General features: G+C 38.9%; 1 protein-coding gene and 1 pseudogene across 3 annotated transcripts in view; one reads left to right on the plus strand and one right to left on the minus strand.

The window, feature by feature from the left end:
• The window catches only part of COL8A1 (collagen type VIII alpha 1 chain), a 227,144-nt gene that overhangs the window by 190,943 nt on the left and 11,083 nt on the right, over positions 1 to 25,118 (plus strand). The window lies entirely within an intron of this gene.
• LOC114046244 overlaps positions 23,785 to 25,118 on the minus strand; it is a 1,493-nt pseudogene continuing 159 nt past the window's right edge.

A 25,118-nucleotide genomic window follows, 5' to 3' on the forward strand; every position in this document is an offset into this window, starting at 1 on the left:
TTGCCTAACCAAATTCAAACAAACAAACAAACACAGTAAAGATCCATGTATCTATGAAGTTTCCTTCTGGTCCACTTCTAAAAATGTACCAATGTAACATAAGGAGTGGGTGAGAATAAGAGGCCTAAATTAAATTAGGTCAGTCAGGGGGCAGCTAGATGGTGCAGTGGATAGAGCACCGGCCCTGAAGTCAGGAGGACCTGAGTTCAAATCTGTCCTCAGACCAAACACTTGACACTTACTAGCTGTGTGACCCTGAGCAAGTCACTTAACCCCAATTGCCTAAATAAATAAATGAATGAATGAATATATAAATAAATAAATTAGGTCAGTCAGGAAGAGAGATTGAGGAGGACAGGAGGCTGATATTTGTTGTTTAAGGCAAAAAGGGGAAAGAGTACAAGCCTAGAGGAAGTTTACCTATCCATATGGTGTTATCTGGTGGTTTATTTACTGTGGGGAACTCTTTTCTCCACTATTCTCATCCAAACCAACTCTTCTTACTAATTAACTTTATTCTTTTGAGGAATTAAAATAAAAATAAAATCACTGAGCAACATTAATTAAGGCATGCCAAATGAGTGATTTCCCTTGACTCTCACAGCAACCTGATGTGAGATATTCTTATCTCCATTTTAAAGATGAGTAAATTGAACCTCTGAGAGGTTACACGACTTGCTCTGGGTCACAAGCGTACATAGTTTATAAATGTCAGAGGTAGTATCCAAACCTAGAACTTGAACTTTGACCTCTACTGAGTTCAAGTCCAGCCCTCTTTCCATCTAGCTTTGTATTTTGATGGTACTGCTCATATCAAAAGACGAAAGGAAGAGAAGAAAACAAGCATTTATTAAGTATCTACCATGGGCCAGGCACTTTACAAATGTGTACTTTACAAATAGTATCTTATTTGATCCTCACAACAACCCTGGGAGGCAGGCACTATTATGATCCCCATTTCACAGTTGAGGAAAGTAAGACAGACAAAGGGTAAGTGACTTTCCCAGGGTCATACAGCTAGTAAGTGTCTGAGACCAGATTTGAACATAGGTCTTCTTGACTCCAGGTTAAGCATTCTATTCACTGCACTGATAGAGACTGTCAGAGCTAGAAGTTAGAGATAATTTAATTCAACCCCTAATCCCTTGCCCCTTTTATCAGTGGAAAAACTAAAGCACAGATAAAGGAAATTATGTTTCAAAAATCACACAGCTAATTAGCACCAGAGCTAGATGGAGAAACCACGTCTCCTGATTCAGTGGTCTTTCTGTCATACAAATCTAAAACCTGGGATGTCATTGCATTTCCCATTTCATAGCAAAAGAATTTGAGGCCTGCAAAACCTGAAGGACTTACCCAAGGCCACACAGGCAGCAAAGAGGTAGATTTGGGCCCAAAACTCACATTTTCCCATTCCTAGCCCCATCGTAATAAGTGAAAGTGCTCCAACATTTCTCAGATGCTATGTTCCAGAAGGGAAGCTAGACCCAGATGAAACGCAGAATGACAGTGGATGAATAAAACACAAAACAGGGAAAGCAGAAAATGGTTTGTGATCTACATGAAGAAGGAAGGCTATCATAACAACCAATTCTTAATCTGTTTGTTATTAGGGTGGAGAACAAGATCATATTCCGCTTCTCTGGAATTCAGACACACTTTCTGGTATTTGAAGGAATACAAGAAAAGCATACACAGCCTGGACTGTGCCTATTTATAATAGAAATACCTTTCCAATAAAAAAAAAAATTCTCTGAAAGATGATGTTTGTCTTTAGACAATATTTCCCAGACATTTTTTATTATTAGCAAAGCTCTCTTGGAGTAGAACTAAAAGTTTCTGAGGAGTGGTGACATGAAACCAAAGGAAGGAAAATTACAAAAAGAAGCAAAGTCACCCCCTCCCTTTCTTTTTAAGAGAACCATCAAAGGGCAGCTGAAATACAGCTAAGTGGCATTAATTCATTCCTCAAAGAACTTTCCAAGAGCTTTTACTGCTACATAAGGAAAGGCTGTAAACCAGCAGGAAAGGAGAGCAAAGAAAATAATTCTGGGGAATCATCCCACGTAAGAAAATGAACAGCCTGTCAATATTGTATTTTTGGCTAATTTCCACAAAGCAAAGAGAAAGACGGTCAGGGCAAGGCTGTGTGGCCCGTAAAACCAGAGAAATGCTAAGGGGTAAAACAACCTAGAATTTAAAATTATGAAGTTTAACAGCACAGGTCGGCCTTACTTCAAAGGATGGAGAATGCTGGTCCTTCTTCTAACTTTCCACCATTCGTTCACTTTCATGGTCTTACAATCCTTTGTGGGTCCCCTCCCTTAGCTCCATCCCACTGCAGATTCTCCCAGAATATAACAGATTCATGGAATCACGGAGGTAGTTAGAAATCATCTTAGAGATGCTCTAATTTAACTGTTTATTAGAGTGATTTATTATAGCAAGGAGGTTTTGTTGTTTGTTGTTTGTTTTGTTTTCTAGTGCAGTCATTCAGATATTTTTTGGCTTAAGGTTTTTACCTTTCCTTTCCCACCTCCCTCACAACAAAGGAACTGTGTGTTAATTTGGCTTGGGATTTATATGATTCTAACCTTTGACAAGAGCCAAGGACATAAACATTATCTCGAAATTAAATGCTATGGAAGTGTCTTTGTCATGCAGAGGGTCTTAAGGGACAAAGGTTGAATTTTTCCCATTCAATTCCACTAACAACGGCTCAGGAAGCCTTCTGTTTCTCTGCACGAATACATTCTGATCCTTTTCCTCCCTTAGTAAGTGTAAACCTATTATTACTTTCTAATTTTCCTAAGTTCTTCCATCACGGTTCAAAGGCATCCTAACCCCCACTGCCATTCAGACAAACCCAACATACTGCTGTCATTGTACAGAAAAGTTTTCAATTCTTTGAACTCCAAAGCCAAATCTCTTTGGAATCAGCTCAAAGAGAGCTGCTGAGCTGTCCTCTCAGATGGAAGGGGGACAAGTAGAGATGGGTCTTTGAAGCTGATTTTTCTCATGTGGCAAATTAAGCAGGGTACACATTTAAAATAGCTTTAGGAAAGTAGACATAATATTTAGGAAATGTACCATACTCTTGCCAGGTTCTAGAATGACAGCCAGGGTGACAATATATGAGCCATATTTCTAAATGAGGCTCAGAACAAGAGAATGGGAGATTTAAAAAATAACAACAATAACAACAACTCATCAAACAATAGGAAACAAAAATCCCTTGCCCCACAAGTCTACAAACTCTTCAGCAACAGGGGCATTGCATGGAGTACAGGGCGTCACGAGGTCTATGCTATTATGCCACTTAAATGTTTTAGATTTTATATTTGTCTTTAGATAACTGTAAGGAGAAAGGGCAAGGATCTGTGTTAGCATGGTAGGGTTAAAAAACTTCGGAACTTGAAAAACAGACAAACAAGTCAAAGGAAATTCTAATTAGCATAGCATTTAGACCTTAGAGATCATCTGATCCAACCCTCTCATTCTACAGGTGAGAAACTAGAGAAGGGGAGACTAGAGAAAGGGATATGACTTAACTAAAGTCATGTTAGGTTCCTAGGTATGGTAGAAGACCACAGAAGAGTGAAGGAGAATTGTTTTGATTATTTATAGGCTCAAACGCAAGTCCATTCTTTTTTTTGGGGGGGGGAGAATTGTTAAGAAGTGTTAAATAAGGCTTACCTTATATTAAATGTTACATTAGCCTAAAAGTACATAGGAACTAAGAGCTTTTCCCAGGGGTATGCTAGTAAATGTTTAACAACCAGCTTTCTGGCCAAATTATATGGCATGGCATACTTTTAAGTTTAATCTGCATTGTTAACATTTTCTCCATCACTTTCTTAAGTCCAGACAATTAACAAAAGAGAAAATCAAGCCCTGATTTATAGAAGTTGCCAATTTCCAAGGAGTAAATGCTCATATCAAAAATTTAATATTGAGCATTCATGAACCAGTTCAAGCTAGCTCCTACACACACTGGTTTGTTTTTTGTTTTCTTTTGTTTTGTTTCCATTTTGTTGTCATGGACAGCTAAGCACAAGCCCAAATCCGATGTGCCCAGAAGAAATGGGGGGTGGGAGAGAAACATGCCAACTATAGTAATTGTTGAGAGCCCTGCCCCCAATTGAATTTATTTAAATCCAAAGTCTTATGGACTACATAAAATTGAAACCACAACCCAAATCTTCTTATTTCTACCCCAATGTTCCTTCTACTATATCATACAGTATTCAGATTTTTTAAATGTAAAAATTATGAGTATTCCTTGTCAGTGGGATTTTTATGTTTTCCTTAATACATATGCTTTGTAATAAGTCTTACTCATTAAAAAAAAAAAACCTCCCACACTGTCTGTTTCCTTGACTTAGGAATCCCTCCAAATCAGTGCCTCTCACCTAATTCTTTGGCCTCTCCTCTCTCTACTTCCATCACACCCCTGTCTGAAATATGTTCAATGGATCAACTGTGAAAACCTTAGGATTTTTTTCCCTGCCAGTACATCCATCTCGCTCTCCTTCAAAATAAACTCTACGTGTTACGTAAATGAAACATACAGTCCCAGGATAGCTGTGGTTTCCCTGCTCTCAGTGCTTTTGTTAGTCTTTGAAAGACTATTTGAGAATTAGAATTAACGTAAAGGTTAATTGTTTCCGAAAATGGAAGGTTAAAAAGGGGGTAGGCTTTAGCCCCTATCTTGCTGTTAATAATTAATCAAAAACATGTTTTTGATGCCCCTGTTCAAAAGTTATTGTGGGGGGTATTAAATTTTTTAAAATGTATTTTGGAATGGGTCAGATGAATGGATTCCGCTGATTTTGGGCTGTGTGAGACAAGTGGAGGAAAATACACATTTTCACTGACCAAGAAATTGTCAAGATGTTTTTGGGCTCTTGTATAACTCAGAACTGCTAAAAAAAAAAATCTGAAATACTAAAAACTTGGCAGGATTGTCATCTTGACTGAAGGAGGAGATCATGCCAACCTTGAGGCTAATCAGTTAATTATTTTCTAAGTTATGATGGTTTGAATTAATATGTTTTGCACATGTCCTATAAAAGCTTTAGTGTTTGAATTGCATCGAGTTATTTAAGGTTATTTAAAGCTCAGGAAAACCTTAGTTAAGATGACTGAAATTGTCTACAGGATACCAAAACAACCAGTTAGGAAGTGAAAATTTTACTTTAATACATGGTTACCCTCCCAAAAAAAAGTTTGATTGTTTTTTTCAATGAGCTGATGGATTTAACCAGATGTTTTAGAATGGTAAAGACACAGCTTGTGTTAAAGTCACCTCTTCGGCTCAGGAACTTTTCTCGTTCCATTATTTACTACAACAAATGTTGAAATGTACAGCGTTCTTTTCACATATAGTGCCAGTGGTGGAGAGAAGACTCACATGGAAAATTAGACTGCACACTCTAACCCCAATAATAATTTTAGATATGTTTTTTTTTTCAAAAGCATAAGGATGAGTCTCCAACCAGGCTGGTAGAAAAGAAAGACGCAATCTGGTAGAAATGGACATTGACACTTTCCCATGCCTTTTCTATCCCTTTACTTATTCCTCCTCCAGAGCAATACCAGTAGTGAGTAGCACCTGAGGTGACAAAGGTTCCTTTCTTCCAGAATTGTGTCCCTAGTAGGAATTAGACCATCTGGACCATGAATTTGAACCTGAACAGAACTGCAAAATAGTAGCATCTCAGAGTTGGGAGAGACCTCAGAAGTAGCCTAGGGCAACCCATCTATTCCCTCTACAACATCCCTGATAAAGGGTCATTCATTCTTCTTTGGATCAGACCTTCAGCGACAGAAGATTCCATCTTCCAAGGCATTTTGCTCCCTTTTGGGATAGTCCTAATCATTAGAAAATCTTTTCCTGAAAGCTACCCAAAGTCTACTCTTCAAATTTCATCCATTGCTTCTATTTCTTCCTTTTGGAACCAAACAATATGAATGTATTTTTTTCTATTCTCAAGGAACTGAAGACAGATATTGCATCTCCTCTCCTATATCTTCTCTTCTCTACTTCATTCTATTGACTTTCACATGGTCTTTAATTTTTTCATCAACCTAACTCTGCTCCACTCTGGAGCTTTCTTAATAACTTTCTTAAAATATGGCACCTAGAACTAAAAGTCATTGTGACAGAAGTCACCTGACCCATAGTAATTCTTTTACCATTCTGGACACTGTGCCATAGTTAAAGCAGCCTAACTTCTCAACCAGTTTTTTGGCTGCCATGTCATTTTATTGACATGTATTGAGCTTGTGGCCCACTCTAACTGCTAGATCCTTTTCACGTGAATTTTCATCTAACTATCCCTTTTCTTTTACTGTTACAATTGATTTTTGTAGGACATAATTATTTTCCCTGATAATTAACTCTTCATTCTTCAACCCCTTCACTAGTACTAACAATGAGAAATAAGATTGCCAAATTTAAGCTCTACTTTCTCTTTCCATCTTGTTTCTAAGATCCTCTGGAGCAATGCATTATCCAGAAATTAGGTAAGAAGAAAGAGCAAAGCAAGAGGCCCAGATATTCCATTATGGTATAATCAGCGTCTGTCCCCCAACAAAACAAAAACTGAGAGTTAGCTATGCCAGTGATATTAATGCAATAGTAAGGCTGAGATTGGCATCCCACATTTTCTTCCAAGGCAAAGAAATGTATAACTTGACATAGATACGTCACACACATTCTATGTTCTCTGCCTTAATTATTCTTGAAAAGTCTTCCTTTTAATATTTCATTAGTTAAGTCCAAGCTCTGCAATTTACTAGCAGGGGCAGGTCACTTGATCTTGTTCTACCTCCATTTCTTCATCTGTAAGATGGGGATAAGAATACACACACTACCTATTGCAAAGGATTGTTCTGAGGAAAGTACTATGTATACTAGGAAAGGCCACATAAACACAATTATTATTTTGAAATGCACATAGTATATAATCCTGTCAAAGCCTAGCTTCTGATCAGGTTGGACTACAAATTTTACCCAAACAGTATTCCTTAAGCTATTCAGGCTATACTCTTTTCATCTTTATCCATAGCAAGAAACTACAAAACACCAGAAAACATTTGAAAGTGAGAAGGTAGCCTAACCTATTTGCTCTTTTGAATTCCTTCAACAAAATGAGTTGGCAAATACTCTTCATTTCTAAAATAGCTTTATTATAACATGTGTTAAGAAACATGCTAAAAGAGAATCATAGAATTGACGGCTGGCAAGGACCTTAAGTATTTTGTTCCAACTTGTATTTTTCGGGGTTATAAAATCAGAACTTTTGAGCTGTATAGGACGCTAGAAATCATCTAAGATTGTAGATTTGGAGTTGGAAGGGGTCTCCTAGATTAGCTAGTCCAATCTAAAGGCAGCAAGGTGGCACTGGGTCTGGACTCAGGAAGATCTGAGTTCAAATCTAGCTTCAGACACTACTAACTGTGTGACCCTGGATAAGCCACTTAATCACTGCCTGCTTCAAGTTTCTCAGCTGTAAAATGGGATCATAGTAGCATCCACATTATAGTGTTGTTGTGAGGATCAAATGAGTTACTATTTGTAAAGCACAGTGCCTAGCACTTAATAAATACTTATTTCCTTCCTGCTCTTCATTTTACAGATGAGGAAACTGACACCCAAGGCCACACAGGCAATTAGTAACAGTGTCAGTATTCTGGACCAAATCTAGGTCTCACTCTCATCCAGTGAAGCAATACAACACTCCACCCTGCAATTTTAAATTGAGGTTCAGAGAGAAGTGACTTGCCTGGAAATTAGGTCTTTTGACTCACTCAGTCCAGTGCTCATTTTACTACATGAGAAAAACTTACTCTGTTTCAGAAGTTTCTCTTTTAGGGCTCCCACTGAACCTTTTATTGCTTAAACTATTTTTTACTTTGATGAAACTACTGTGCTTGGAGAGGCCAAAGTAAAATGAGTTAAAAACAGACTTCAAGTATGTGAATGGTTATTTCAAGGGAAAAAAAATGTTCTCCAGATGTTTTCCACCTCCTCCCAGGATAGAAAAAGAGGAAATGAGCTTAAAGTTTGGGGAGAGAGGTTTTTTTGGAATTTTGGTATTAGGAAGCATATGTTAAGGTAGGGAGACATGGCAACAGGTTACCCAAGAATGCTTTGAAATCTGCCTTGAGGAACTACTCCCTGGAAAGTGGGGTAAGCAATTGTCAGTCTTAAATGCCAAGATGAAGAGTTTATATTTTATTCTAGAGGCAGTGGAGAGCTACTGATGATCTCTGAGAAGGAAGTGGACACGGTCTCAGAAATATCATTTGGGCAGCTGTGTGGAGGATGGACAGAGGGGGAGACTGGAATCAGGGAGACCACCTGGAAGGCTATTACAATTAGGGTAACCTGGGGGCACAGGGTCTGAGTAAATAGAGAAAAAAAGAGAGACATGAGAATTGTGGAGAAAGTAGAATTGATAATACCTGGGAAACTAGTGAATCAGAAAAATTCTGTTTGTGAGTCATCAGATCAGAAATAAGCAAGTGTGTTACTGATTTTTGAGGAAAAAAATCTCAAAAATAAGTAGCACACTTGCTTATTTCAAAAATTTGGGGAAGGGATAACATCAGATTCCAAAAACTGCATACTGTTTTTTTTTTATTTAAACTGTTATTGATAGCTTTTGTTTTTATATCCTCTACGTTTCCAAACATACCTCCTACCCTTTGAGCCAAATAAAAAATAGAGAGAAAAAAAGCAGTTAAACAAAGCTAACCAACATATTGAAATGAATGAAAAGTCTGAGAGACATAGTTTCTGGGTAATTAATAATCAATTTATTAATTAGACTAGCAGATAACCAATAAATTGAGGTCAGTGGTTCTCTTGGAAATGAAAGACCCCAAATGGAAGCTGATGAATGTTTAAATACCCTTGGAAAAGGGGGTGTCCCTGAGCGTGAAAATCAATTTTGATTGGTTAACCGTTAATGAGAGAATTAATATTATAATTAGAAGTGGGCTTTTTTTTTTCTAATGAGGTACTTTAATCATGTCAGAGCTCTTGGACAAAAAGACTCATCTCAAGCCAGACCACTCCCACTTCAGGCAATCTAGCCAAAGAGATCCATCTCCACTCAGACCACTTAAGTTGAACACAATGGGCCAGAACTCACTTAGATTAGATTCTCTTTACCCTTTAAGTAGAAATAAGCCCTCCCAGTCAGGAAGGGTCCCACCCAATACTGAAGAGAAAATCTCATTGTCAGCCCACAGGGCTTTGAATGAGGAAATAAAAGGAGAAAAAGCTGATTATTAACACAGGAAAATAATCATTTTTCTCAATATCATCCAAGTATGTGCACTGTTCCATACCTATGGCTTTCCCCATTTGCAAAGATGGGAAAAAGTGGTCATTTTTTCCATTTCTTCTTCATATCCAAATTTGGGCATTATAGATACACAGATTGTTTCTTTTTTGTTTTGGGGACTAATATCATTGTTTTCCTGGTTCTGATTACTTCTTTTTTTTAATTAATTAATTTATTTTTAGTTTTCAACATTCACTTCCACAAGATTTTGAGTTCCAAATTTTATCCCCATCTCGTCCCTCCCCCATCCCAAGGTGGCATGGATTCTGACTATCCTTTCTCCTAATCTGCCCTCCCTTCTATCTTTCCCCCCCTTCTCTTATCCCCTTCCTCTTCAATTTTTCTGTAAGGCAGGATTGATTTCTATACCCCATTTCCTGTATATCTTATTTCCCAGTTGCATGTGAAAATGATTTTTTTTTAACTTTTGTTTTTAAAATTTTGGGTTTCAAATTTTCTCCCTTCCTCCCTCCCCACCCACCCTCATTGAAAAAGCAAGCAACTCGATACAGGTTATATATGTGCAGTCATAAAAAACACTTCCATAGTAATCATGTTGTGAAAAACTAAGTATATTTCCCTTCATCTTATCCCACCCACCATTTATTCTATTCTCTTTTTTGATCCTGTCCCTCCTCAGAAGTGTTTGCTTCTGATTACCCCCTCCCCCAATCTGCCCTCCCTTCTATCATTCCCCTGTGTTCTTGTCCCATTCCCCACTATTTTCCTGTAGGGTAAGATAGATTTCCATATCCAATTGAGTGTGCATGTTATTCCCTCCTTAAGCCAAATCCTATGAGGGTAAGATTCTAAGCTTCCCCCATTTCTCCTCCACTGTAAGAGCCTTTTCTTGTCTGTTTTATGTGAGATAATTCACCCCATTCTACCTCTCCCTTTCTCCTTCTCCCAGCATAATCCTCTTTCACCCCTTAATTTTATTCTCCAGATATTACCCCTTCATCTTCAACTCACCCTGTGACCTCTAACTACCTATCTATCTATCTATCTATCTATATACACATACATATAATTTTTTTTCCCCTGCAACTACCCTAATACTGACAAAGGTCTCATGAGTTACAAATATCATCTTCCCATGCAGGAATGTAAACAGTTCAACCTTAATAAGTCTCCTATGATTTCTCTTTCCTGTTTACCTCTTCATGTTCCATCTGAGTCTTGTATTTGAAAGTCAAATTTTCTGTTCAGCTGTGGTCTTTTCATCAAGAATGCTTGAAAGTTCTTTATTTCATTGAATGTCAATTTTTTCCGCTGAAGGATTGTACTCAGTTTTGCTGGGTAGGTGATTCTTGGCTGTAATCCTATCTCCTTTGCCGTCTGGAATATTATATTCCATGCCCTGCAGTCCCTTCTTGTAGAAGCTGCTAAATCTTGTGCTATCTTGATTGTGTTTCCACAATACTTGAATTGTTTCTTTCTGGCTGCTTACAATATTTTCTCCTTGACCTGGGAACACTGGAATTTGGCTACAATATTCCTAGGAGTTTTCCTTTGGGGATATCTTTCAGGAGGAGATTGATGGATTCTTTCCATTTCTATTTTACCCTCTGGTTCTAAAATATCAGGGCAGTTTTCCTTGATAATTTCTTGAAAGAGGATGTCTAGGCTCTTTTTTTGATCATGGTTTTCACATAGTCCAATAATTTTTAAATTATCTCTCCTGGATCTATTTTCCAGGTCAGTTGTTTTTCCAATGAGATATTTCACATTGTTTTCTATTTTTTCATTCTTTTGAACTTGTTTACAGTGCCTTCATTTTTCATAAAGTCACTAGCTTTCAATTGCTCCATTCTAATTTTTAAGGAAATATTTTCTCTTGTAAGCTTTTGGACTTTCTTTTCCATTTGGCCAATTTTGGTTTTTAGGGGATTCTTCTCTTCATTGGCTTTTTGGACCTCTTTTGCCATTTGGGTTAGGCTATTTTTAAGGTGTTATTTTCTTTGGTATTTTTTTGGGTCTCCTTTAGCAAGTTGTTGACTTGTTTTTCATGATTTTTCTTGCATCACTGTCAGTTTTTCCTCTACTTCTCTTACTTGCTTCTCAAAATCCTTTTTGAGCTCTTCCATGGCCTGGGACCAATTCATATTTTTCTTGGAGGCTTTGGATGTAGGAACTTTGACTCCATTGTCTTCTTCTGGTTGTGTGTTTTGATCGTCTTTTCCACCAAAGTAAGATAATATACTCTGACTCTTTTTGCGCTGCTTGCTCATGACCCCAGCCAATTACTTGAGTTATAAACTCTTTGTTAAGGTAGGGTCTGCTTCCGGTGTGGAGAATGACCTGTCCCAAGCTTGGGGGGTTTTGTGCAGCTGTTTTCAGAGATACTTCTAGGGACCTGTAAATTTTCAGTTCTTCCAAGGTGCTATGAACAAGGGCAAGGTGTCTACTCTTTTCCTGGCCTGTGCTCTGGTCTATGAGTGACCACAAGCACTCTTTTCTGTCTTAGAACTGTGAGGAGGATTCTTTCTCCACCGCCACTACAAGCTCCTCCACGCCAGCACTCCTCCTAGCCCTAGGACTGCCACCCAGAACTGTGACCCAGATCCAAATACGGGAAAAGCAAAAGAAACCTGCACCAGCAAAGAGATCCCTGCAATCCCCCTCTGATAAGCCACTCGATTCACCCTCAGTCTGTGGGTCAGAAGCTCCAGAGGCAGCTGTTGCCCCAGGGCCACACTTGGGGATTAGGGCTGGGATCCCGCACTTCTCTCTCACCACAGATACAGACTTCTCCTACTGACCTTCTAAGTTATCTTTGGCATTCATGGGTTGAGAAGTCTGGAAACCGCCACCACTGCCTGCGATTCAGTCCTCTGAGGCCTGCTCCAGGGTTGCTGCGGCCTATGCGCCCATGCCAAACTGTGTTCTTCTCCCAGCCCAGCACGATATACCTTTCTGATCAACAATCCAGGTTGTCTTGGGGTGGAAGTTTGTTTCACTCTGTCTTTTTATGGGTTCTGCTGCTTTGGAATTTGTTTAGAGTCATTTTACAGGTATTTGGAGGGGTTTGGGGGAGAGGTCAAGCAAGTCACTGCTTTTACTCCACCATCTTGGCTCCGCTCCCCCCAATTACTTCATTTTGTATCAATTCATGTTTACCCATACTCCTCTTAACTCTTCCTATTCATCATAGAAATTGATAAGTGTGATGCCATTCTCTAGAAAAATTCTAGTCTGGATTATTAAACATGTTGATGCAGTTTGGGGTTGCTGGGAACCCCAAAATGTCAGGATATGGGATGGCATCTGCCTGGAATGAATTCACGTGCTCAAACCTTCTTCCAGTCAAATGACAAGATTTATTGTAAAGCCAATAGTAGCAGGCAAGATTCTTGGGGAATCTTCAACTTAATGGGGGTGAGACGGATGCTTATATACAAAAAAGACAGTGAAAGGATCTGCATGGGATTAAGCAGTGGTTAGTAGTCTGGAGTGGGCCAGATGCAACAAAGCAGAGGAATGTCAAATAAGCTAATTAGGTGATCTAGGTTGGCTGGGGTGGACCAATTGCCTTGGGAAGAGGCACCAGTGATCTGGGCTACTGAAATGTATGGGAAAATTCAGGGACTAGGTTGCTTTCAAAGACATGGTTTTTTCCTTTTAGGGGTCCAGGTCCCATCATCCCATCAATGTCATTTTGTAAGTATCTAGAAAAGAAAGAGCCCCGTAAAGTCCACTATGGGTTTATTCCAGACGAGTCATATCAAACAAACTTCATTTCTAATTTGGACAAGGTATGCTAGCAATATTAGACTGAGAAAAAGGAAATGGGTTCTAGCCTTAATTTGGCTGCTATCTGTTCTTTCTGGATGATCAGTCTCCTCAGCTCCCAAGTTGACTCTACTATAGCTGCACACAGGCATGATTGTATCCTTGGTCTAAGCATCAACCAATAAATCTTCAGCCTCTATGATTTGAAATGCTGAAATTACTCTCTTAGACTATAAGCATTACCACATTCATACTTCATTCATTCAACAAGTCAGTTGACTAGCATTTATTAAATGCTTACTACATGCCAGGCACTGTGTTAAACACTGGAGAAATAAAAGAAAGGCAAAAAACAGCCCTGCTTTGAAAAATCTCACAGTCTAATGGAGGGAGACAACGTACAAACAATTCTGTACAAACAGGATACATGTGAGATAAACTGAAGGATGATCTCAGAGATAAAGCACTAAGATTAAGAAGGACTTCAAAAAGCTTCTTGGAGAATGTGGGACTTTAGCTGAAATGTGTGAAGGAAGCCAGGGAAGGTAAGGGGCAGAGATGAGGAAGGAGAACATTACAGATGTTGGGAAGAGGCAGGGAAAATGCTCAGTGAGTGGATATTGAGTGTCCAGCACTAGGAGTATGGATTCCTCTTTGATTCATCTTTACTGCTAAAGCCATCACTCCATCATTCTCTGCTTTCCAGTCTATCACATCTGCTCTACTTTTCCTTTCTTCTCTTCAAATCTTGGTCCTATAGTTAATCAGTTCAATTTCACACTGTCTTCTGCACTCTCCGTTGTCCTTCTGCCACTCAAGCCATCCCAAACATAGCCCTGGTTTGACCCCACCATTTAATATTATTATTATTATGCTTTTATTTGTGTGCTACTGAATACCACTGGAAGAAGTCAAATAACTGTGCTGATAGGGTTAACTATCAATTATATTCTCTCACTGCTGCCTGGCAATCCTTTTACTCTTCCTCAATTGTCTCTTTATAGAACTCCCCATAACATCTGTTCCAAATCCCCTTTTCTTTCCTCAAGCCATACCTTACCTCTGTGCTCTCAGCCGAGGTTCTTGCCTCATATGCAGAGAAAATGAAGCTATCTATTTAAAGTCTGTCTTATTCCCAATTTGACACTTTGAATCCATTCAAAATCATCACCTATTCTCTCCTCTGCTCCAACATCTGAGGAGGAGAAGGCCCCTCTGGTCAAAAGCAACCCATCTATTAGTGTTCTTGTACTGTCTCTCTTCTTATCTCCTTCAGTAATTTGTTCCTTCAATCACACCCTCTTGATTCTTTATTCACTAACTTTCTGTCTATGAAGATGCCTAGATCCACCTTTACATCATCTTTATGTATCCAACTTTATACCACCACCACTGTTAGACTTTAAAACCTTCACTCAACTTGGTCATCTTCATAAGCTATCGTATTCTACCTTTTCCTTCTTACCATCCACTCACTTTTCAATACTTTTCAGCCTGGCCTCTAATCGCACCATTCAACCAAAACTGTTTTTTCTAAATTTATCAGTAATCTCTTAATTGCTAAATCAGTAGACCACTTTCAGTTCTCATCCTTCTTGATCTCTTTGTAGCATTGGACATTGTTGAATACCTTCTCTCCTCCATGGGTTTTCACAGCAATGCTCTCTTCTAATTTTCCTCCTAGATGTCTAACCACTCCTCAGTCCCCCTTTGATGGATCATTAGACATGTGCTTCTCCAATTTGTGGGTATACTCCAGGCCTCTATCCTGAGCCATCTTTTTGTCTTTCTCCTCTGCTACTTCCTCTTCTTTTTCCCCTTCTAACTTTCCTCCCAACCCCCTCCATGAATTCTTAACCTTTTTTTTTCCTGGACCCCTTTGGCAATCTAGTGAAACCTATGGACTCCGCAGAACAATGCTTTAAATGCATAACATAAAATATAAGGAAATGAATTATGTTGAAATAGTTATCAAAATATTTGTTAAAATTAGGAAGAAAGAGCTTGCCAGTGAGATTATGCGGTCCATTTTGGACATATTGAAGTTGAGATGACCGTGGAATGCCCAAATGGAGCTGTCCAGCTGCTTTTGGTGATGTGAAACCATGGCTCAGGAGAGAGATTGCTGTATTTTTAGATTTGGGGCCAATCTACATAGAAATGTTAATTAAATCCACGGGAGCTGATGAAATCAACAAGAAAGAGGTGTTCCTAACTCTATTCATTCTTGGATTGAAATCCTATGCTGCTCTTTACTCCCTGTGTGCCTTTGAACAAGTGACATCATCTTTCTGGGCTTCTGTTTTCTCATCTATAAAATGAGGGATTGGATAACCTCTCAATTCCCTTCCAGATATGAAATGCTATGGTACTGCTGGACTTGTAGAGCTGGTGAACCTTGTAAACATAGCATCTCTTTATTCTAGTTAGGCATTTGATAAATATTTTTATGGACAAGATGGACAAATATGGGCTGAATGGTAACTAGCACAGTTAAGCAGCCAGTTAAATGATTTTACCCAATAAGTGTTAACATGAATGTATGACAACCTAGAAAAAGCCTTGCTTTCTGACCTTGCCTTGTTCAATATTTTTTAATCAATAACTTAGATGAAGACACAGAAGATATACTTATCAAATTTTCAGATAACAATGTCAGAAGCATATCTACTATGTTACATAATAGAATAGAGATTCAAAATGATCTCAATAGTCTATAATAGTGAGTTGAAACCAATCAGATGAGATTTAGCAAGGATAAATAGAAAGACATACTTTTAGGTTAAAAAAATTAAAGAAATTGTGTAAGTGTTGGATTGATGAAACCTAGTCAATAACTGTTCACATAGAATAGTCCTGGAGATTTTGGTTGACCATAAGCTTAATCGCAGTTATTTTTGATGACACATTTGCTTTTAAAAAAAAGAAACTAATCTAATATTTGTTTAACATGTATGTATATATGTACATATATAGTTATTAGCTTGTATGATTTCCACATCAGGAGAGACAAAAGTTTCATTGTGGTCTTCACTGATTACACTGCAGGTTTTAGTATGCTGACCAGTTCTGAATGCCACACTTTAAAAAAGAACATTGATAAACTGAAACATACCCCAAACAGAACAGCCAGGATGATGACGGGTAAGGAAATGATGATGGGTAAGGAATGGTTAGAAGAATATATAGAAGAGAGAATTTAGGGAGCTACAATAGTTGCTTTCATCTATTTGAAGAACTGCCTTTTTAGGGGGAAATTATTTATTTTGTATTCTTCTTAGGCACAGAAGTACATGGTTGGAATACTGGATAGAGTGCTGGACCTGGAGCACGAAGGTCTAAGTTCAAATCTGGCTTCAGACACTTACTAGCCATGTGACACTAGGCAAGTCACAACTTCTCTCTCTGCCTCATCTGTGAAATGGGGATGATAATATCACCTGTTTCCCAGGGTTGAGCTGTTGTGGGAATAAAAAAGAGATATATGTTAAAGCACTTTGCAAATGTCAAATCACTTAATCAGTAATCAACTGACATTTATTAAATGCCTACAATGTGATAGGCACTGTGCTAAGCTATAGGTAGATAGATAGATGGATAGATAGATGGATAGAGAGACACACAGTAAATATACATATATGCAATACATAACACACATACACATATGTATATGTTCTGTTATAGGTCTTAAGTATTTTGTAAGCCTTAAAATGCTTCATGGATATAGGTTACAGGTATTATTATATATGGAAACTGACCCATTTGCAGTTAAGTACTTACTCAAAGAAACATCAGGGCTATTTGAAACCATAAAGATTGGTGCTCTGAGTTTAGGTAGTCAAGATGCATAACTATCTAGTCAAGTAGGAACTAAAGGGTATTCAATACTCAAAACCACAGCTCATGACCCCTCACTACTGAGTTTTTATTTACCGGTCAATCTCCAAGAACATTAGTTCAAAACAAAATCCTTTTAACCAAACAGCATAGCAAATAAATTAATAAGGAAATAGCTCCCATGGGGCAGCTAGGTGGCACAGTGGATAGAATACTGGCCCTGGATTCAAGAGTACCTGAGTTCAAATCTGGTCTCAAACACATAATAACACTTAATAGCTGTGTGACCCTGGGCAAGTCACTTAACCCCATTGCCTAGCCAAAAAAAAAAAAAAAAAAAGAAAAGGAAAAAAGGAAATAGCTCCTGAGATACACATAAGCAATTTCTCCCATAAATTTGTATACCACCAGTGAGGGAATAGTAGACATTCAGAAAAAAAAAATCATGCCCAAGGAACACACACTAAGAATATGCACATAGAAATACATATGACTGGGGGATATGCAAAAGGAGAAACTACCCAGAACTCACTTTGCTAGGGCAATTGCATGCAGGGCAAACATGTAGGGAATATATGGGGCCAGAGCACGTATAACTTCACAGCAAATTACTCCTCTGATATTGCAGAGCTGCTAATATCCTCTGGTTACATCACTCTTCTACTCTCTGAGTGTCATGTCTCAACTTCCTGTCATTTAACCTGTTTGCCTCTGTTTCTCAACTGTAAAATGGGAGTAATAATAATACTTGCCTTGAAGGGTTGTTCTGAGGATCAAATGAAATTATTTGTTAGAAAAAAAAAAAAAGCATTTAGCACAGTGCCAGGCAAATAATAGGCATTATAGAAATGCTCATTCACTCCCTCCCTCCCTCCTTCCTTGCTGGACTTATTGTCTTTTCTGAGAGGGTCGTCTTTGTCCTGATCATTCTATCTCTTCTCTACTGGGCATTTTTGTGGTCCCAGCTGGGCTCTAGCTTCCAAGCTACTCTCTACTGCCATCTACTGGGTACAAGCTCTTCATTTTCCACTACCGTCTACCAGTTCTTCCAGTGTCTACTAAAATATGATAGCCAGAAAACCTCTCTCTCACGGTCAAGTTAAGCCACAGTCAGTGGTGATATGAGTCACAACATCTAAGTAAAGGCAGGTGAAAAACACCCCTTGGCTCAGATTAAGTCTATTCTTCTGACTACCTGTTTGGTGCTGTTTGGAAGTTATGAACCTAAACAATTATCTAAATTAGAGTTAGAAATGCCTTCTTTTTTAATCCATTATTAAAAATCTGTGTACCCAAAATGCAATTCAATGACTCTGTTCCCCCTTGCCTTCCCCTCCCCACCAAGAAACCCAGAAGTTGTGTGATAGCTGGAGCTATGAAGCTCACTTAGCATACAAGATTCTCCCTGATCCGTACATTGAACAAGACCTAAGATAAAGAGGCAAGGTTCTGATCTGGGCCCATGTTACTGCTTTGATTATGTTCATCTGTCATCAACAAAACCTATTGTACACACATTACCAGGTGATGTCATCTATTTCCTTGTGTTGTATTAACACTATTAACTCTCCATTGACATTACTTCTCAATCTCCTTTCTCCTTCAGGGTATTTCTCTTCAGTGGATCATATTGTTTGCCCTCATGTGTAAACGGGAAAAGGCAGAAGGAATACTGCTATATGTTTTCTAAAAACCCAAGATAAGCTCTCTTCCCTGGAATCATTACTCTGTTAAAGCCTAGAAATGATATTATTCTTTGCCTGGTAGACCAAAGCTTAAACATACAGTATAAGAATTTTTCACTTAATATACTAGAAAACTTCTAAAGGTACTTTGCATTATCCTTTCCTGATGATCATATTACATAATGTTGTAGGTTATCCCTATTTGTGTCATATCATACTAGGCTATAAACTCCATCAGGGCAGGGACATGTTTTAACTAAACATTATATCTCTTCTAGTGTAGAAAACAATGTTTTGACTATAGTATGTGTATACATGGGCAGCTAGGGGATTCAGCGAATAGACTGTCTGCCCAGGAGTAAGAAGGACATGCGCTCAAATCCAGCCTCATATTTATTAGCTGTGTGACCCTGGGCAAGTCATTTAACCCTGTTTCCCTCAATTCCTGATTTGTAAAATAAGCTGGAGAAGGAAATGGCAAACCTCTCCAGTATCTTTGCCAAGAAAACCCCAAATGGGGTCATGGAGAGTTGAACACAACTAAAACAACTCAACAACAACAACAAAAATGTGTATAACTAATGTTTTTGGAATTTTGAACAAATGAATACATTTCAACTTTAACAAGAATTTGTGTTAAGCTAATTATGTATCCCATGAAATTTTAAGGATCCTGGATGTAATAAACTCATTCTTGAGTCTGTGGAAATGAAAAAAAAAATCATGAAATAAATATCAAAAGAAAATAGAGTCCTGATACAACTAAAACAATATTGAAACATTAAAAACAATAAAAACTATTCAAAATGTCCACAATAATGTTGTTATATACTCAAAATAAGTATTCATATTGAAGGGAAAGAAATAAGCATTTATTAAATACCTACTATGTGTCAGGCGCTGCACTAAATGTTTTACAAATATTTTCACATTTGATCCCCACCATAAAGCAGGGAGGTAGGTGCTATAATGAACCCTGTTTTACAGTTGAGGAAACTGAAGCAGGAAAAGGTCAAGGGATTTGCCCAGGGTCACACAGCTAGTCATGTCTGACTCTTTGTGACCCCATTTGGGATTTTCTTGGCAAAGATACTGGAGGGGTTTGCCATTTCCTTCTCCTGCTCATTTTACAGATGAGGAAACTGAGGCAAATACAGTTAAGAGTTAGAGTTAAGAGTTGTCCAGGGTCATAGTAGTATCTGAGGTCAGATTTGATCTCAAGAAGATGAGTTGTTCTGATTCCAGGCCCAGCGCTCTATCCACTGTACCACTTAGCTGCCAAGTGTCAATAAAATGCCAGGAGCTCTGGCAAGACAATCTACAAATTTACCATGTTCCAGAAGTCACTTCTGTCGTATGTGAAACAGTCGTTTAGTAAGTTAGTTACTTAGTCATTTGGTAACTTAGTTGAGTTTTTTCTCCCACCTCAAACCAACCTTAACATTCTTCACTTTATAATCCAAAGCCCTGAAAGATAATTGCTTCATAGCTGGAGATCACCATGGTAGATTAGAAATAATATTTCGTGCCCTGACAAAGGGCATGAGTTCAAGTCCTAATTCTTCCAGTCATTAGCTATGTGGACTCAGATGAATTAATTCAGCTTCACCTTCCTCATCAATAAAAGGATGGGGTTGGATTAGGTGACTTCTAAGGGTTTTTTCTATTCTTAACTGACTATAGTTGGGTGGCATTTATACCTGTTGCTTTCCCATGATGGATTAATAAGTGAACTGGAAAAAAAAAGAATATTCTATTTATGAATGTGTAACTATTATTACTTTAATTTTTTGGTAGTCTTTTCCAGCTGAGGCACAGCAGTTAGAAATTCATTCAAGGAAACACAATCAGTAAGTTCTATCTCCTATCACTTTATTGCTATATACTTAATTATCTTGGTGAAAAAAGTATTCCTGAAATTGACAACTTAAAATTACAAAATTGAAAGTTTATCAGACATCTATTTGTTCCGATTTTTCAATCAAAGATATCACTATTAAACTTAGAAATATATAAAAGAAGTAAGGTTTATAATTGAGACTCCTACTAAATGGATTAATGAATACATATCTTCTTACATTCTTAATATTATTCACAATAGTCTGACATAAATAATTCTAAAGGATGGAATAAATAGAAAATAGTGTGAGAACCACAGAAAACAAACTCCCTCCAGAAAAAAAAATTCAAGTTATTTCTAAATAGTTTTTCTGTAGAACACCAGGTTTAGCAAATGTAAAGATTTGGTTCCCTTTGAATGAGCATTATGACAACAAGAGGCCTTAGTTTCATATACTTTAAATACATCATTATTTTTTGAGTTTCAGGATCCACAGGATATAAGAAAAGAAAGCACAGGGGCAGCTAGCTAGGGCAGTGGATAGAGCACCTGCCCTGGAGTCAGGAGGACCTGAGTTCAAATCCAGCCTCAGACACTTGATACTTACTAGCTGTGTGACCCTGGGCAAGTCACTTAACCCCACTGCCTAACAAAAAGAAAAAAAGGAAAAAAAAAAAAGAAAAGCACATTCCCAGTATTAAATGAGTATACTCTTAAAAAAAATTCATAGAACAAATTCAACAATATTAATTTGGTGTGCCATTTAGTGGTCATTTACTAAGATTATATTTCATATACTTAATGGAATACCATTTTTAAAAAAGCAGCTCCTTTCTTCTGTTTTTAGGAAAAGGGGATTCAAATAATTTAGATGTACGACACTTTATGGCCTATGTATCCATAAACAAGTAGGTAGTGCAATGGATGGAGTGCCAGGCCTGGAATCAGGAAAACATGAATTCAAATCTGGCATCAGACACCTACTAGTTGTGTGATCGTAGGTTAAGTCACTTAACCTCTGTTTATCTCAATCTCTTCATCTGTAAAACAGGAACAACTACTTTCAAGGGTTATTGTAAGGATTAAATGAGATACTATTTATAAAAAGGTCTTAGGCCAGTTATAAGTGTGATACTTTGTGAATACACCATATGATATTCAGGGCACCGCAGGTAAGCAACCCCAACTGGTTCATGTGCCATTACAAATCAGTGTCAAGGGGCTGTAATATCTGAGCTACGCATTAGATAATGCTCTTCCTGAGCCACCCATTGAGCAGCCAACTCAGTTCCTACCTGGAACTTATATTGGGAAGCCTGCAGTCTCAACATTGGTCACCAAAGGACACTCAGCCTGCAAACACCTGTACCATTTTCTCCCTACCCTCACCCTCATCTCCATAAGTCAGTCACAACAGCTTTGAGTGGTAGGACTGGCTAGGTGTAAAATTTAGCTAGGAAACGATAAGGAATATCCACTTCTCTAATATGCTCTCTTTTTTAATGACCCCTACAGCCACAGGACATAGGTACTCAGCATACTGTGGTCACATAGTATATTGAATATAGGGAAAATGAAAGGAAAAATATTAAGCTCTCCTGCAGACTTCTGCCTCTAATCATCTTCCCAAATTCCTCTTGCTTATTCTAGTTTTGGGAGCTATGGCCAGGGAATTCCTAAACCTCATTTTACCCTATATTGAGGAAAGAGGACTATGTGTCTGAGAACCCTACTCCAAGCTATATATAAATAAAGTAAAGCAAGGGATGCATGTAGGATACATGAGAGGCTACCCACACCTTCATCAAGATCATTCTCAGTCTACCAGCCCTAGTCACCAAGCACTTAGGATTCACAAGAGCTCACAGTCTTGAGTATTCAGGCCCTTCTCCTTAGGTTCCTAGTTCCACCTCAGCTCTAGAGCCTGGGTTGTCTCTCCATTGTTCTTAGCTCCTCCTCCTCCTCTGATCCCAGTCACCTCAGATAGAGTCTCAGCTTGCAATATCCAGGAACTACCTCCTAGCATTTTATAATCTGAAAGTTAATTGCCATTCTTCTACACGTTGAACAGAAAGCCTCGGTACAATCATAGTGGTACTCTTCTCCCCATTCCCAAGAGGACAACCAGAGTGTCTCTGTCTTAAGGGCAAGCAGCAGGAAACTCCAGACCTATGGACCCATGGACCCAACTTGTCACTTCCCTATCTCTTTCAGGAAGCTTTTTGTACATTCTGAGCTCATTCTTGGGGCAATCCTACTTAACTATCCTCTTTCTTTCTGAATTATTAGCAGCAATACCATTGGCCTTCAAAACAAAACAGAACATGTGTAATTCAAATAGATAAGAGGGCAATACATTAGCACAGATTTCATATTCAAATAGATAGCATTTACTTGCAAACAATGTTTTCAGCATAAAGCAGACATCTATCTAATACTGTGAATTTGCTTAATAAACTTTTCCCTTCATGGACAAATTGTAAATTAACAATTGAAATCTAGTTATCAGCAATCATTTGAGTAGAAGTAATTTTTTTTCAACTTTACAGTTTTACAGATTAGAAAGCTGAGGCCTATAGAAGTTAAGTGATTATCCAAGGTGTCCTAGAATTAATGCAATACAAATTAAGGAAGTTTTACTGCAGAATTACAGGATCACAGATTTAGAGCTAGAAGGGACCTCAGAGACCACAGAGTTCAATTCTCTCAATTTGCAAGTGAAAAAAACTGAGTCACAAAGATTGTGACACACAAAGTTAAGTGACTTGCCCAGGGTCAAACAGCTAGCAAGTATCTGAGACTGAGGGGAAACATGGACTTAGTCTTCCTGACTACAAGTCCAGCACTCTATCCATTATACCATCTAGCCACCTTAATTTATTCAAAATTAAAGTAAAAATGGCATTTCACTCTAGAGATCATAAAAATAATATCATACACATTTTCTCTTATTAGGAAGGTTTCTCTTGTTCCTTGTTGGCCTCAGTTTTCATATTTAACTGACAGTAATGAAGTAACTGAGGCATCCTATTCAATGAGTGAAAAAACTGACTTTTTTTTATTAAATCTGTCCATCCTCATTGGTAGACTTAAGAAATTAAAGATCTTTCAAAGTATTATCATTCATATTATCATATTATATCATCATATTATCATATTATCATCACGCCCAAACCCTATTACAGAAGAAAAGAGATTTTGATACATAGGGGGAGTACATCTAACAACAGTTCAGGTACAAAAGATGTACTGTACTTTCAGACATCCATCTTTAAAATCCAGGACTTATTTGTAAAATTGACTGAAGGTATATTAGATATTTCCCCACAAAAATACTATTTGGATTTTCTCCCCCACCTTCTCCCTCCCTCGATGAGATATCCTTTTGGGGGGCAATACATATCGTTATTTCAGATTTGAAATAAGTTAGTACAGCTGGGGAGGTGGGGTGAGAGATTGGTTGTTTTTAAGTGATTATTTTTTTTCAATAGGCTGTCCACCTTGCTCTTTCACTGTTATAGTTTGCTCCCAATTAGCGGTGGGAGCCTCAGCAGGTTTCACCTCTTTTGCCGGGGTTGCAGGTCCCTGAGCCTCAGGTGTGGAGCTGGCGGGGCTCCCGCTGCTGAGGTCTCCTTGGAAGAAGGCACAGCTTCGCTGCCGCTGGGTTTTGAGTCTGAAGACGCAGCCCCTTCACTTTCAGTTCTTGAGTGACAGGAGCCACGGAAGCCTCTGTCTTTCTGTCATCTCCTTTACTAGTTGCTGTGGCTTCTGAAGACTGGGAGACCTTTTTGCCTCAGTGCTAGGCACTGAAAAGTCTTAGAAGCAGCACTGCCGGCTGCTGGGGCAGAGGCAGGAGTCTGCTCCAGCTCAGTATCCTTCTGTGTCTCTACCTTTCCATCAGGGACAGACTCCGGGTTCTCAGGCTCTGATTTCGAGCCTCTTCCTGGCCAGCCACTGCATTCTTCTCTGCTTCCTTCTGCGACCTTGGAATCTTTCTTGGTCTTCTCCTCTTTGCTGTCTTCCTTCACATCTGCGGTCTCTGCCACTGACTGGGTCCCATCATTCTCCTCGGGAGTTTCTTCTTCCTCGGCACCAGCTCCTTCAGCCTTCTTGTCTTTTTTTCTTTTGCTAGGCAATGGAGTTAAGTGACGTGACTTGCCTAGGGTCACCCAGCTAGTAAGTGTCAGAGGTCTGATTTGAACGCAGGTCCTCTGGGTTCCAGGGCAGATGCTCTAACCACTGCGCCACCTAGCTGCCCCCGCCTCCTCGGCTTTATCCTTGGCTTCCTATCATTTACATCGCACCCCCTTCTTCTTTTTGCTAAGCTTGCCTCCCACCGTCAGAGTTCTGGATTTGTTCTCTTTTCCACCCCCTCGGTGTGTGTGCGGTGGACCTCGGCGTCACCTGGGCTCCGGGAGCCCAGGGTCCGCTCTGCCGGGGCTGGGAGGAGCAATGTCTGTCTGGGCTGGAGAGCCAAGACTGGAGCGAGGGGAGCTGTTGGAGCAACGCCACCGCTTCTGCCACTACCCCTGCTTCTGTCGCCGCCGCCGCCGCCGCTTCTACCACGGTCCCTGCTTCTGCCGCCACCTCTGCCACTACCCCTACCTCTGCCACTGCCCCCGCTTCTACCACTGCCCCTGCTTCTGCCGCCTCTGCCACCGCCCC

Source organism: Vombatus ursinus, unplaced genomic scaffold (genome assembly GCF_900497805.2).
Source record: "Vombatus ursinus unplaced genomic scaffold, bare-nosed wombat genome assembly UNPS02001419.1, whole genome shotgun sequence".
Classification (NCBI taxonomy): Eukaryota; Metazoa; Chordata; class Mammalia; order Diprotodontia; family Vombatidae; genus Vombatus; species Vombatus ursinus.